Source organism: Camelus ferus, chromosome 16 (genome assembly GCF_009834535.1).
Source record: "Camelus ferus isolate YT-003-E chromosome 16, BCGSAC_Cfer_1.0, whole genome shotgun sequence".
Lineage (NCBI taxonomy): Eukaryota > Metazoa > Chordata > Mammalia > Artiodactyla > Camelidae > Camelus > Camelus ferus.
In genome coordinates, this window is record NC_045711.1 from 36066351 (window position 1) to 36080490 (window position 14140).

The window sequence follows — 14140 nt, forward strand, 5'->3', positions numbered from 1 at the left end:
CCCAGAGAGGTGGAGACACTTGTCCAGAGTCACACAGCTAGTAGGCTGTTGACCTGCAGGACTGATCACCCTGCCTCAAGACAAAGCCCTGGTCTGGAGCAGAGGCCCCGCTAACTGATGGGATTCCACAGGAGGGAAACCGTGAGAACAGGAAGTCGACCTTGGAGGGGAGAAGGGCTGCTGGTGGCACACACACGGGTTTGCTGGCGCCAGGCCTGTAGCACGACGGCTCCCGTAAGGGCAGGTGGCATCTGGGGTCAGGTTCCTGCCTCACCCTGCCTTGGCTCTTGACTCCCGGACTCTCTGCCCGCCTGGCTTTTCTCTTTTACGTGTTCTCCCGGAACCCTACCCACCCTCCCGACAGATTAGCTCTGAGGCCCTCTGTGGACATGCCCAGCAGGAGTCAGCCCTCCACTAGCAAACACTGGGGAGAAACAGCGTTTTGGCCAGATAGTTCTCTGAACCTTCATCTCCTCGCGGGAACCCCGGCCCTAAGAAAACCTAACGGGGCCTGTTTTGAGCAACTTCCCTCCCCACCCTCACCGGAGGCGCCCCTCGGTGCCCCAACCTGGTCTGGAGTTTCTAGGTAGCTGCGGCAGACCCGACATGTTTATATAGGTGCTTTGCTTTGGCTGTAACCCTGCCTCCCCCACTCTCCGACTCTCCGACCCTACCCTGCCCCCACCTCAGCTACTGGGAAGATTCCCGCTTGGACTGCGTTTTCCACCACTTAGATCAGTGCCCGGCACCGATATACTTGTGAAATGCAGGAGTCGGAGTCGATGGAGAAGGATTAAAGAAGATGACATGGGGAGGTGGTTCTGGCTTATACATGACTTGGTGTGACCTTTGTGCTATCTTGAACAGCCTGTCTTGAGGCCTAGCAAAAGTACATCGTTGCTTTCCTCTAACCACGGAAGACAAGGGTGCATTGTCCAGAACTAAAGAATGTCGGTTTTGAAGAGAGAGACAGAGACCTCCCTTCCCGAGATGTCAATGCTAGGACTTCTGCGACGATGAGGCTCCCGTCCCAGGCGCCAAGGCCAGACTGGCTCCCTGTGCCCATGCTGATCTGTCTTTTTTGGAAACCTCAAAGGAATGTATCCCTGTCATGGTTTATGCTCTTTGCTGGGACAAGACAGAAAACTGTGCGGAACACCACCGTGCTTCTCTGGAGCAGCTCATCAGAGCTTGAGGGGCTGCCTCCCCCTCCCAGACTGTAGATCTCAGTTTGGCTCTAACAAAACTCTCCTCTGTTCTTCTTATAGATTAGCTTATTGATTGTTTCCATCCACAGTATCAACCAGCTCGCCCAGCCCCAGGGTGTGGGTGGATATGATGACCGCCCTTCAGGCATCCCCAGTACAAGACCTCTCTGCTTGGTTGCATGTTCCTCAGTGGTCACTTTATGGTTTCCCAGCTATTTGGGAATCGCTGCCAAACTCACAGGTTATGAATTATACCTCAGTGCCATTTAAATATGCATTTCTTTCTTTATAGGTAGGTGGCACATCTTTTTGTATGTGAAAAACCGTAATTTATTATCTTTCCCGTGGACTGTGTGATCTTTGTCCATGTTTTACTGAGTGGTTTGGTTTCTTCTGATCACATTCTCAGATTTCATTATAGAATACTGAGATAAACCCTGCCTGTGATACATCTGCAAATATTTTCCCCCAGTTTCATTCACCTTTTTTGACCTGTGCAGACATGTATTTTGTATAGGCAAAGTGATCAGTGCTTTGCAAACAGTTGACTTTTGGAGTCTGGGTCATAACATGGAGTTGGGTCATCCTGGAAGTCGCTGAGACCCAGTGAAGAGTGCAGGAGGTTGATGGGGGTGGGGGGTGGGGGGTGCTTAATGCTTTGAAAAAGTCGAGGAAGGGAGGAAGCAAGGATGGGCTTGGCCAGTTAGAGGGAGGTTCTGAACAAAGATGGCGGCTAGAGGAGCCCCGAATCCCCCCATGCCCCAACCCTAGAAAGGGCCAGGCCTAGTGCCTCTCTGAGTTCAGGACTGAGGGCCCATTCTGGACACCTTTGCTGCCACAGTGGCCCTCTGCTCATGTGCCCATCGTGCCAGACCCGGGGGGACCAGCTATACGTGCTGGTGGAGTCATCGTGTACGTTGCGTGTCCACTGCCTCTCCTCCTCCTGCTCAGGCTCCGTCCCGACATGTCAAGTCCATCATAGGATGGCTGCTGCCGCCGCCCCCTTCTCCAACTGTCCCCTGGACATTCCTTTTGGGATCCCCTCTGACCTCTCATCCCCTAGATGCTGAAGCGCCCTTCCTGAATGCCTGTCCTTCCTTGGCTTCAGGCACTCTAAGGTGTTGTGGGTTTTGTTTTGTTTTGTTTTGTTTTGTTTTGTTTTGTTTTGTTTTGTTTTTTCCTCCCAACCCCCATGCTGGATCCTTAGGGACAGATAGGTTTCGGATTTCAGAATTTTTCAGATTTTAGAAATACGGACTGTTTCTATGAAACACTCTAGTTACAATCAAGCACGTTAATATCTCTGCATCAAATGACGTGAATGTTCTCAACAAGCAGGATACAAAGAAACTAATGCCTTGCAACAACTGAGGGTGTATTTTGCTGAACCGTGAGTGTGGTCAATTCCTGAACTGACCGGAAGGGATTTTAGGAATTTCAGATTAGGAAAGTCATGTGCACATGCGCACTCATAATGAATTATTGCTCTGTTTTCTCCAAGGGAGACTATCAACTTTCTCAGAGCAGGGCCTGTCTTTTTTTATACCTGTGCACCTGTCACTGGGTCTTAGCACACGGTAGCCACTCCATACATTATTTCTTGAATGAATAAACCCTAATTCATACCATTCCCTGGAATCTGATCTCGTGTGTGTCTAGGGGTGGGGGTGGGGCGGATGCCATGGGAGGAGAGGTGTATGCCTCCACTCTCTTTTCGAGTCGAAAACTTCTACAAGCACCCTCTTTTCCTTTCCACCCTCTACCCCGAGGAAATCCCTAGATTGAAAAGTTCAAATAGGATGATCACCCACTGTGTATGAATCATGTTTTAAATTTTTCTATACGTTGAATGCTTGACATCTTGCGGGCCTGCTGGCCTGGAAGAGACTGCCCCTCCCAGGACTAGCTAATTCCTAGAGATGCAACCGACTTGCCTTGGGAGCCTGCTGTCATGGGCAAACCAACCTTGTAGCACGCGTATCTGCAACTGCCCCCTCTATGTACGCTCACACTCCAGCTAGTCAGTCCCCTGAGCTTTGCTATCTGACTGCTAGAGAACAGCCCCATGTAATATATAGCCCAAGGCCCACGGAACCCTATTCCAATTGTCCAATCCTAACAATCCTAACCTTGCTCAAACCTTCTTACCCTGCCTTATGTCCCCCTCCCCCAGGCCATGCTTTCTCTTCTCCTGCCTCCCAGCCAAGAAAGCTGAGACCCCATGGGGCTTACCCCCGGGGGGCTATCGTGGCCCTGCCCGGGGGCTGCCAGCTAGGGTCGTTCTTCCGCGAAGCGACCCGCCGAGCTGCGGAAAAACTGTGTCTGCGAGCCTGCACGCCTTCACAGAAAAAGGTGGCGACGAAAAACGAGCACGCCGAAAAAAACCCCACAACAGCCGTTAGCTGGAAAAAAAAGCAGCCGAGAACAACCGAGAACAACTAAGCTGTAGGCTGGATAAGCCAGTAGCCAGGTCGCAGTCTACCATTATGTCACTCAGTTGTTTCCCCGGGTGGGGTGCACCGTTCCTGGAAGTACTGCAATACCAGGTCGATGCGTGGAGTGGACGGAGCAAGCTCCTATTCCAACTCCCTGCTCCAAAAATCCATTTAATATGTTGTCCTCGGATAGAGGACGTATCAGATATTAAACTGATAAGAACAGATACTACACTTGATCTTAGCCAAAAGGCCGAGAAGCGATACCTAGCGAGTTGCCCTCGCCCCTACCGTCCTCCCTGCATCCATGTTCAACTCACGGTGATGCCTCTCCTGCTCACTCGAGGCCTCAATTCCTGTGCCTCCTTGACTGTACTGTGGGTATCACTGCACTAGAGCCTTCTGCAGCTTTTTTATTCCCTAAATTGTAATAGAGAAATTGTGTATATTTTGCGGCTTCGTCCTTCTCGGGCTGAAGCGCCATCTCTAATTTGCATGGTCCGCCCTTTCCCGCCCGAGGAGGCGTGGCTACGAGGGCCGACTTCCCCCCTCGGGACCGCCCCTGGGCGCCCAGAGCTGAAGCGGCTGGGCTTGAGGGGGTGCTCCTCTTTGATACAAACGGAGAGAAAAGACAGGCAGAACTGGAGAGGAGGATACAGGGCGGCCAAGGGGCCTGTGGAAGGACCTGCTGCCCGAGAGGTTTCCCGAAGACAAGGTCCCAAGACATATTCGCTAGAAGCGCCCAGACTGCAATGTGTTAAGTAGGCCTCCGCCGGCGGAAAGACGAGCTCCGTGTGGTCGGAAGAGGGGCTCAGCCTGAGTCCGGGGAGCGGGACGTCTGGAGCGGGGCTTCCCGGAGCCGGCAGGGTAACCTCTTTGCGAGGCGGCAGGCGGATGGGCAGGGCCAGACAGGGCAGCTGGAGGGATTCTCTCCAAGCCCGGCACCTGCGTCTTTCGGTGCTTCTACCAATGGACCATATCCTGGGCTTCGTACAGAAAGCTCCCTCTGCCTGAGACTTCGTGTGCCTACACCTTCTCCTTACCTAGCCACTTCTTACGCAGATCCTCTGGGCTCCGCTGGGCTGTCACTTCCTCCAGGAAGCCTTCCTTAAGAGCTCTTCCGCACCCCACCCCCAGTCTGATTAGCCGCCCTCGTATATAGTTCATCCCACCCCGTCATTCATTTCAAGTACCCCATTCACCACCCTTTAGGTCAATTCTTTATCGTCTCCACTGAAATCTGACATCACTGACGGCGGTGACCCTCGTCGGCACTTATCTCTGGATCCCAGCTCTAGCCCAGTGCGCGGCCTGTAGCAATAGGCGCACAGCACGCGTTTGTTGAGTGAATACAAGCTGCACAGAACAGACTGAATCAAAGAAGCAATGAGGAGGAGGGGACTGGCCCGATCCAGGGGTGAAGAGGGAAGATGTGGCCAGGGTGGCAGGACACCAGAGAGGAGACAACTGCCAGGGATGCACTGGGCATCCAGACCAGTCAATGCAACCGGGCCTCTGGCCAAGTGGGGATAAAGCTTCCCAGCGGCACAGTTTCTCTGTGCCAAAGGCTGCTGGCTCCCGCAGTCAGCATTTACCTTTCCCAGCCTCCTTCCCAACAGAACTTCACTTTAGTTGGGGAGTTTCTATTTCTTTCATTTGATCTCGGAAATGCCAGCAGGTATCATGGAGGTAAGACTGAAACCCAGTCGGTCATTTCACCCTGCAACACACACGGCCTGATGCCAGGTGCTGCCTGAGCCCCTCCCAGTGCCCACCCCTGCGCGGACCACCCTACCTGTATTAGCTCATTTAATTCCCTCATGGCTCCATGAGGTGGTTATCGTCGTCGTCGTCGTCGTCGTCATCGTCATCATCACCATCATCCGGGGCCAGGACTAGGGTGAGGCCAGTGAGGAACTTGCCTTGGGGGGGGAACACTGAAGGGAGTGCCAGCCAAAAAACACTCTTCAGTAATCAAGATAAATCATATTTTAGCACAACTCATCTTATCTTGTGTATCAGATGATCGAGCTGTTTATGTTGATTACTGGGCTTTTGGGGGCTCCCTTAAACTTTTTGGCCAAGGCAAGTGTCTCCCTCTCTCTCCCTCCACTCTAGTCCCCGCTTGGTTTTTCTCCTCCCCATTCTGCTGCCCTGAGCCGTCTCAGCTACCGGCCGCCTGTAGCCAGGGAGCACTGGAATCGTGGTCCGTCCTCCTCGAGATGTGCTGTAAGTGAAAACTACGTATGGGATTTCGAAGAATTAGGATTCAAAACTCCAAAATATCTCAGTAATTTTTATATTAATCACAGATTGAAGTCATAGTTTAGATATCCTCAGTTAAATAAACAACGAAACTGAATTCCACCTGTCTCTGTATTTTTCTCCTGTGTCTAAGAAAATTTAAAGTTCCACACGTGACTCACGTATTTCTAGTGGAAAGCACTGTTGTAGACTGACGTGCCGAGAGGCTGAGCGGCTTGCCAGAGGTCACGCAGCTGAACGGGAGCACAGTCAGGGTTTGCATTGGAGCGGCCTGCTAACTACACGGGGCCTCCGTTTCTTTAAACTGGGGAATGGGGAGAATGACAGTGCCGCTCAGATCAGGGGACTTGTGAAGCTACACGTGGGAATGCGAGCCCACGGGAATGACTTAATACGTGCGCTCTGGGGAAAGTCACTTCTTGGCTGTAAAAGAGAGGTAATTCCATCTTACAGTGCTGTGAATTACCTCCACCTACCCCCCACTTAGCATTCCTGTTTCACACCCCACTTTACCTGGTTTTATTTTTCTGCCGGCTGCCAAGTCGTTATTGACACCCATGGTTGCCACATGACACAGATATGCATGCAGATACAGACGTACGGACACCTAGATCTAGCCGTAAATTCGCAAATATGCAGACGGCATGGCTGCATTGCCTTTCACCTTGATGGTACAGAGTTTGATTGCTGTTCTATCCTCAGCACCCAGGACAGTGCTCGGTACGTCTGTCCTTGGCACTTGATCAATATTTGTTGAACGAACGGAAATGAGGGTCAAATGACACGATATCTAATGTGCTTAGCCTGCGCCTGACATGACTCTGAAGGCCTCTCGTCGTCCCACGATCTCTGTTCAGATCTGTGTGTATCAGGCCGTCTGACACCCACTCATTTGGTTTCCCTGAGGAGGGGGTTGCTGTGGTCCAAATACCCCAAGTGCTCCTCTCTCTCTCTCTCTGGTCTCCTCCTGTGTCCTGCCTGCTGTTCTGGCCACTTTCACACGTGTTCCAGTCCCCATCCTGGGTTGGACGCACCCTGAGGGCAGGAACGGCTTCTGGCCTGGCCTTGTCTCCACCCGCCCGCCTGTGTCACATCAGTTACGGGCGATTGATGACAAAACAAGTAGAGTAAGGATAAATATTTGCAACCCAAACCACAGAAAAAGTACTTATCTTTCTACTACATAAAGAGCTCCTGGAAGTTACTATAAAAGACCAACCATTCAATAGGGAGCAAACGGGTGAATGCCAGGCGTTGCAGTATTTTCCAGTTCCTAGGAAACAAAAAAGCGGTTCTTCAGCCGACATCTTGTATGAAATAAAAACTACACCGCGATGTAAGCTTTCCCACCCCTCATCCCCCCACCCCCACCTGGGCTGGCTGCGGACCCTCCTGGCTGCCCTGACCCCCGACAGGCAGCTCGCTTCCAGGTCGGGAGGCCAACAGGAGCCTTGGATCAAGGAGTTCCAATTCACAGGCCGAGACACTGGGGCCGTGTTTCAGTGCCGCCGTGTGTGAGCCAGGCCCTGCCTCGGGCACGTTCATGGTCATCATCTCACTTTACCTTCACGGTCACCGGGGGACGTGTTTCATCCCCACGTCTCAGAGGGAGAGGGGCTGCCTGACTCACCCACGACGCTTCCAGAGGTCTTCCAAGTCCAGAGCTCTTCCCACGAGGCCAGGCGGCCCCAACTGTCAGACACAACCCTCGGCTCCTCCACTCCTTTCCCTGACAGTGATTTGCTGAGCGTCTCTGATGGGCCAGACCTGTTAGGGGTTGGGGACGGCACGAACAGATCTCTGTCGTAGATTTGCAGGAGACCATTTAAAGTCCCCCTCATCAGGGAAAATATACAGCCTTTCGGGGAGCTTTCCAGTCATCTGTTCCAGACCCTTGCTGCTCAAAGCGTGGTCCGCGTACAGCAGCGGCCGCACCACCCGGGAGCTGGTGGGAGACGCAGAACGCAGGCAGCAGGCCGGCCTCCGCTCCCAGTTTGGTAGGGCCGCCGGAACAAAACGCCACAGGCCAGGGGCTCAAAGAACAGAAATTTATTTCCTCACAGTTCTGGAGACTGGAAGCCCCCCGTCGGGGCGCCCGCCTGGGAGGGTTCTGGCGAGAGCGCTCTTCTTGGCTTGCAGATGGCCGACTTCTCTCCGTGTCGTCACGTGTTGGAGAAAGAAGCAGCTCTCTGGTGCCTCATCTCACACGCGGACTCACCCCAGTAGGAGCCCCGCCTCCCCGTGACCTCGTCTAAACCTCACTGCCTCCCAAAGGCCTCATCTCCAAACAGGGCTTCAGTAGGTGAACTTTGGGGGCGCGGTTCAGTCCGTCACCCCTAGTGAACCAGAATCTGCATTTTCATGAGGTCCACAGGGGACTCGTGTCCACGTTAAAGACTGAGGAGCCATGCTTGAGGTCACACACGCTGGAAAAGAAACGGCAGTTGGTGGTCAATTTGTACATGTCACTTTGTATCTTCTGTGAGGAAGATTAAACTGACTCCCCGGGCCAACTTTTTTTTTTTTTTTTTTTTTTTTTTTTTTTTTTTACTGGTTGAGATAAACTTAGAGCTGCTAAGAGGTAAGTATTTTCATCCCGTTTTATAGAAGAGGTTGAAGCTGAGAGACATAAGGAATCTGCCCCGAGGGCTCAGTGGGAAATGTTAAGGCTGGGATTGGAACTCATCTTCCAAGCCAGCGGTCCTTATAGTACAGTTAGTCCCCGGCCTGCGCAGCATCCGTATCACCACAGGACTTGTCAGAGATCCTGAGCCCGAGAGCCCAAGACCGACTGAGTCGGAAACTCTGGAAGTGGCCCGAGCAATCTGCTTTTATCCAGTCCTCCGGGTGATTCTGACGTAGCCTCAAATCTGAGAACCACTATTCGAACCTACACTCCTTACGACGTAGGCCAGACAATCATGGCTGACTTGGCAGAGAAATCTCCTGTCGAGTAAAAAAACTGAATCAAACATATAAGGTCACTGGGGATTGGCCCCTGTTGTGACAGCTCCGAGGAGCCCAGCAGCTTGGACAACGGGGCGGTGGGCACGTTCCCTTCGGGCCGTGGGCCTGGCTCTCTCCCCTCGCCTCTGCCCCGCCGCCTCTCTCTAGTTTCCGTTGTCCCTCCCCTTGGGGCTGTTGCTTCCGGGGCATTATCACCCTCCTGGGGCTCCAGTTACTGTTTCTTGCCAATCCCCCAAGTCCCCTGCTCCAGCCGAGGCCTCCCCAAGTGTCAGGCTCCGTGCAGAGGGATGCTGTTCGTCTGTCCCCGTGTGGACCTGTTCCCGAGCCAGCTTCGTCTGCGCCGAGATGCTGAGGTTTGCGGCAGAGAAAGTGTTTATTCACAAGGCAGCCAAGTGTGGAGACAGACAGACAGGAGAACAAATCTCAAGTCTACTCCCGCAACGTCAAGGGGCTTGAGATCTTTGTGGGATAAAGAAGCAGGTTTGGTCTCAGGACTGGGGAAGGGGGATTGGAGGCCAGGAAGAGGTGAGGTAACCCGTGTTCTGCACCAGCTTAGCTGAGTGTCATGCTTCCTCATGGGAAGCTTGTTAAAAAAAAATTTAAAAAACGGAGGGGCTTAGCAAGATCCGAGGGTGGAGTTTTCATCCCTCTGATGTCAGATAGTGGTTCATCCCACACCTGCGCACGCCCGACTTCAGGGTCTGCGGGCCCAACCAGTCCTAGCCAGCTTGAAATGGACAGGAGCCGACTCCAAGTTCCCGGAAAGCAACCGAAGCCCCTGTTACCACAGGGACCCATATAGGTCAGAGGTGTTATCTATCCGGCTGGTTGAGGAGTCAAAAAATAACTAAGGCACGCTTGGTCAGTGAAGGCAGGTTACAAGCCAAGGGGTTTTTAGAAAGCTCTTCCCTTACCTGTATTACGAACTCAAGAATTTCTGTTGGTCACCAGTTTCTGTTTAACCCTTTGGGGCACGGTTTCACATCTGTCCCCGCAGACACCACCACACGGCTGCAAGTGAGCTCCTCAAGCCTTCCCCGCCCTGCAGCCTCCTCCTGCCTCAGCTTGCCCTGCCCCTGCCATTAGGCCCTCAGAGGAAAGCATGGGAAATGTAATTGACATGACATTTCCTGCTCAAATGATGTCCCTTTAAATATGATCCCACCTCCAGGGAAAAACTTGAAAGGGTGGATTTTCTCTTCTCAACCTCAAACTGTAGGAAAGGCCCTATTTGAGAGGAAGACTCCAGGGGGCAAAGCAACCCGTACAGCTTCCCCCCCTTACTCCTCCAGTGTTCTTCAGGGATCAGGCAGTGACAGACACATCCACCAGGGGACAGCATCTGCTCCTTTCCAGCCCTTGGCTGGGCCTGGCACTTGGTTTGGGGGGGGAGTTCCCTCTGAAAGGGCGTCCGGTAGGGGAAAAGGTACCTGAAAGGCCCTGTCACACTTTTTTTTTTTTTTTTTTTTTCTTTTCATGCTCATTCTCAGAAGTAGGTTGTGTTTTCCCCATTTTATGCTTAAGAAGCAAAGCAAAGCTGGGGGTTGGAGTATGGGACTTGTGATTCCCAGGCTGCAGCTGCTCCCGGGCATCCGCTTCTCCCCCTCCCCACCCTACTCCTGCAGACCCTTCTCTTCCCTTCACTTGCCACTCAGACAGGGACTTGGTTGGGATGCTGCGGAGACAAGGATGTCCCCAACCGTTTCCTAGGTGAGCTCCACCCACCCTGTACCGTCCCCTGCTCTAGCGCGTGGGTTGTCCTCGGGAAAGGGGTAGGGAATCATAAGCGCCTCCTACACACCGAGGAAACCGAGGCTCCCAGGGGAAAGTGGCTTTTCCAAGCCAGTCTCCTGGTGAGGGACAGGACTCACGAGGACTCTCAGCCCAGGGTTTCAGCCCGCCAGGCCTTGAGGGGGGGGCCTCTCTCTCCCGTGTCATTTCTCCCATGGCTTGTTATTCTCCTCCAAGAAACCCCTTCTCCCCAGTGAAGGTCTGAGAGTTCAGTCCTGCCCAGACCTTGCCTAGAGGTGCAGGGCTTTACAGGCATTCCCTGCCGACCCCCACCAAGGTCTCAAGGATCCCAGAGCAGGAGACCTCCAGCTACGGATGGATGCCCCTGGAGTACCTGTAATCACTCCATCATGCAATCGTGAATTCCCGCCAGATTTCCCGTCCTGATTGCCTACAGTGCGGCAGGCACAGTGCTGGGCACTGTGGAGCTGTGGATGGGAAGAACCAGCCCCTGGGCTCAGCGCTTAGTCTGGTGGGGAGACAGCTCTGAGGAAGAACATTCACTCAGCAGCTGGCATCTGACCCAGCTGGGCGAGCCAACGCGGGGAAGCGGGTAGGTCCCAACTAGTCTGTCCCTCTGTCTGGAATGCTTACCTTTCTCTTTGTCACTGAAACCTTGGCTCTAATGTCACAATGGAGAGCCTTCATGAGCCATACCCCTCCCCCATGTAGAGTAGTTCCCTCCCACGGTCCCTGTCTAGCACATCTCCCTCTTCTATTTTCCTTCATGACATGTATCACCACCTGCAATTAACTCCTGTAGTTATTGCCTGTCTCTCCCCTCTCCCCTCTCTAGTGTGTACTCCATGAGGCAGGTCCTCATCCATTTCACCGAGTGCTGTGTGCTCAGAAGCTACAGCGGTGCCTTCAACGTAGCAGGCACTCCATGAACATGTGAATGCTCGATGTAGGAATGGTGGAATGGTCTTTGCAGCCAATCCTCCATGCTCGAGGTCCTGGGCTGAGTTCTTGTGGGGAGAAAAGGCTACAGATGTGAGGCTGTCAAGACCTACTGGGGTAGGTCCGCAGTATTCGTGCTGCTATGACAAGCTGGGCCCTTCGTTCACTCCGCCCCTCCTCACTCCCATTTGTTCATTAACACCTTCCCTGGCTAACACAGAAGATGAAGGGTGGGGTGAGAGTGCCACTTTCACCTCCTTTATCAAATAATCAAGTGACAACTTCCTTCTTGAGTGTCAGGCCCAGGTATAAGAGAAATGGTAAAGAATTTCCAAGACTGTAGACGAATCACAAGACAACCTGTGTTCTCAGTTTCCACGTGTCCCTCTGTTCCTCTTTTCCCTTTCGTAGCATTGGTTCAAAGCTAAGTTTGGCTAATTTCTAGTTAGGCGAGCTAGGACAAGTTACTTAATTTTCTTGTGGTTTAGTTTAGTTTTTGTTGTTGTTGTTGTTTTTAATAAACACACTTACTACTTGGTTTGAATTGTGCATTTAGAAAAGTTAAAGCAAACTTTCTAGAGCAGAGAGCCTTTCTTACTGAACTCCATCAAACCTACAACAAAGAGCAAAGGTATTAAAAAACAAAGCATTTCCCTTTCACACCATATAAGAACCTAAGTTAAAAAAAACAGAAGAAACTAACAGGATCTGCACTGTTAAAAAAGAAAGAGCGACACGCCATATTGAAAGATTACAGGAAAATGCAAACCGGAACACACTCAGTCTGCTGTTCACACTTCATAGGAGGGCACCGTTCCTGGAAACACTGCAATACCAGGTCGATACGTGGAGTAGATGGAGCAAGCTCTTAGTCCAGCTCCTTGCCCTTAAGATCCATTTAATAATTCGTTCTCAGGTAGAGAATGTATATAGATGTTAAACTGATAAGAACAGATACTACACTTGATCTTAGCCAAAGGGCTGAAAAGCGATATCTAATGGACTGCCTTCGCCGCCACCGTCCTCTCCGCCATCCACATTGAAGTCACGGTGAGCAATGTCACCCCAGTCGACATTTCTGGCTTTCTATCCTGTGTAATCTCCAGGCCACTGAAGTTGTAGATGTCCTCCACATTCCTGGTCAACTTTCGCACCTCCTTTTGCTCCCCCCGCCTCCATCTTTCCCGGAGAACGAGCCTCTGTTTGCATGCCCCGCCCCTCTACGCCCAAGGGACGTGGCCACCACGGTGCCACCTTGGTCCCGCTCCGCCCCTGGCCTCGCGACTCCCGCACCACAGATCTGAAGAAGACGGCGGGGAGCTAGAGGCAGCCCCGCCCGTAGCACAAATACCAGCTCCTGGCTGGAGACGGGTGCTGCATGAACTTATGAATGCTCAATGTAAGAATGGTGGAATGCTCTCTGCAGGCAGTCCTCCCATGCACCAGGTCCTGGTTTGTGATCTTGTGGAGAGAAAGAGTTGCAGAGATGAGGCTGCCAGGAAAGAAAACAGTCATTAATGGAGGAAGTCTCCTAAGGCCCAGGCTGTGTCTTGGAAGTGGGGACTGGCATTGTCATTTAAAGGAGTCTGGATTGGGGTAGGCCCACTGCCTGGTGCTGCCCTGACAAACTGGGTCCCTTTCTTCACCCCTACCTTGCCCCACCTCTTCCTTCCCATTTGTTCATCAACACCTTCTCTAGCAAACAGAAAAGACAAAGGGTGGGGTGAGATTGCCAGTTTCATCTCCTTCATCAGATAATCAAGTGACAATTTCCCTCCTGGGTGTGAGGCCCAGGAGAGGTAGGAGAAAAGTGAAAGAAGTTTCGAAGACTGTGGACAAAACAGAAAAAAACTCTTATGTTTTCAGTTTCCATGTGTTGTCTGTTTCTCTGTGTTTTGGTTTCACAGCCATTACAGCATTTGTTCAAAGCCAAGTTTGGCCAATTTCTGGCTGGGTGACCTTGGACAACTGACAACTTTTCTGTGTTTTGGTTCTTCTTTTTAGAATAACCATCCTTGCTACAGGGTTTGAGTTGTGTATTAAAAAAGGAAAAGTATGCAAAGTTCCTTGACTGCAGCTTGGCATTCAGTGGCCACTCAAAGGGCTAGTGGTTCTCAACCTCTTGGCCTGCTCTGTCTTCCCCCTCTTAACTAAATTCCACTCCTGTGCGTTAGCTCCTGCTGCATTCTGCCACCCCCCAACGTAGAGGTGTAACAAACTAATTACCTAAGGTCTTGATGTCTTCAGGGATTTGAGGAAGCTCCCTGCCTTGCTTGGGGGGAAACCAGGTGGCTGGTTTTGGAGCAGGGAGGGGAAGAGAAGGCAGCAAGACAGACTGGTGCTAAACAAATGGGAAACTAGTGGGCAGGAAGGGCTAGGTCCTCCTATCAGGCAATGAATTCCCCTCCCTTTTTTCCAGTCCCCCTTTTAAAAAGTTAATACTGAATTACAAAGTAAATGCCAAAATCCAGCTTCCTTGTAAGAAATGGAAATATTAGTTACAATTTCATTCTCCTTTGATCCCCCTCCCAACCTTCAATTTCACTACCTCCCTGCAGGTAATCACTATTATCC

The 14140-nt window shown here is 51.9% G+C and overlaps 2 non-coding genes across 2 annotated transcripts; both read right to left on the reverse strand.

The window, feature by feature from the left end:
• Positions 1-3717: 3717 nt before the first annotated feature.
• On the reverse strand, positions 3718-3908 carry LOC116656920. Its single transcript, XR_004311925.1, has one exon. It is a non-coding gene; the product is annotated as a U2 spliceosomal RNA (small nuclear RNA).
• An 8459-nt stretch (positions 3909-12367) lies between these two features.
• On the reverse strand, positions 12368-12559 carry LOC116656926. The gene has a single exon (XR_004311931.1). It is a non-coding gene; the product is annotated as a U2 spliceosomal RNA (small nuclear RNA).
• Positions 12560-14140: the final 1581 nt, after the last annotated feature.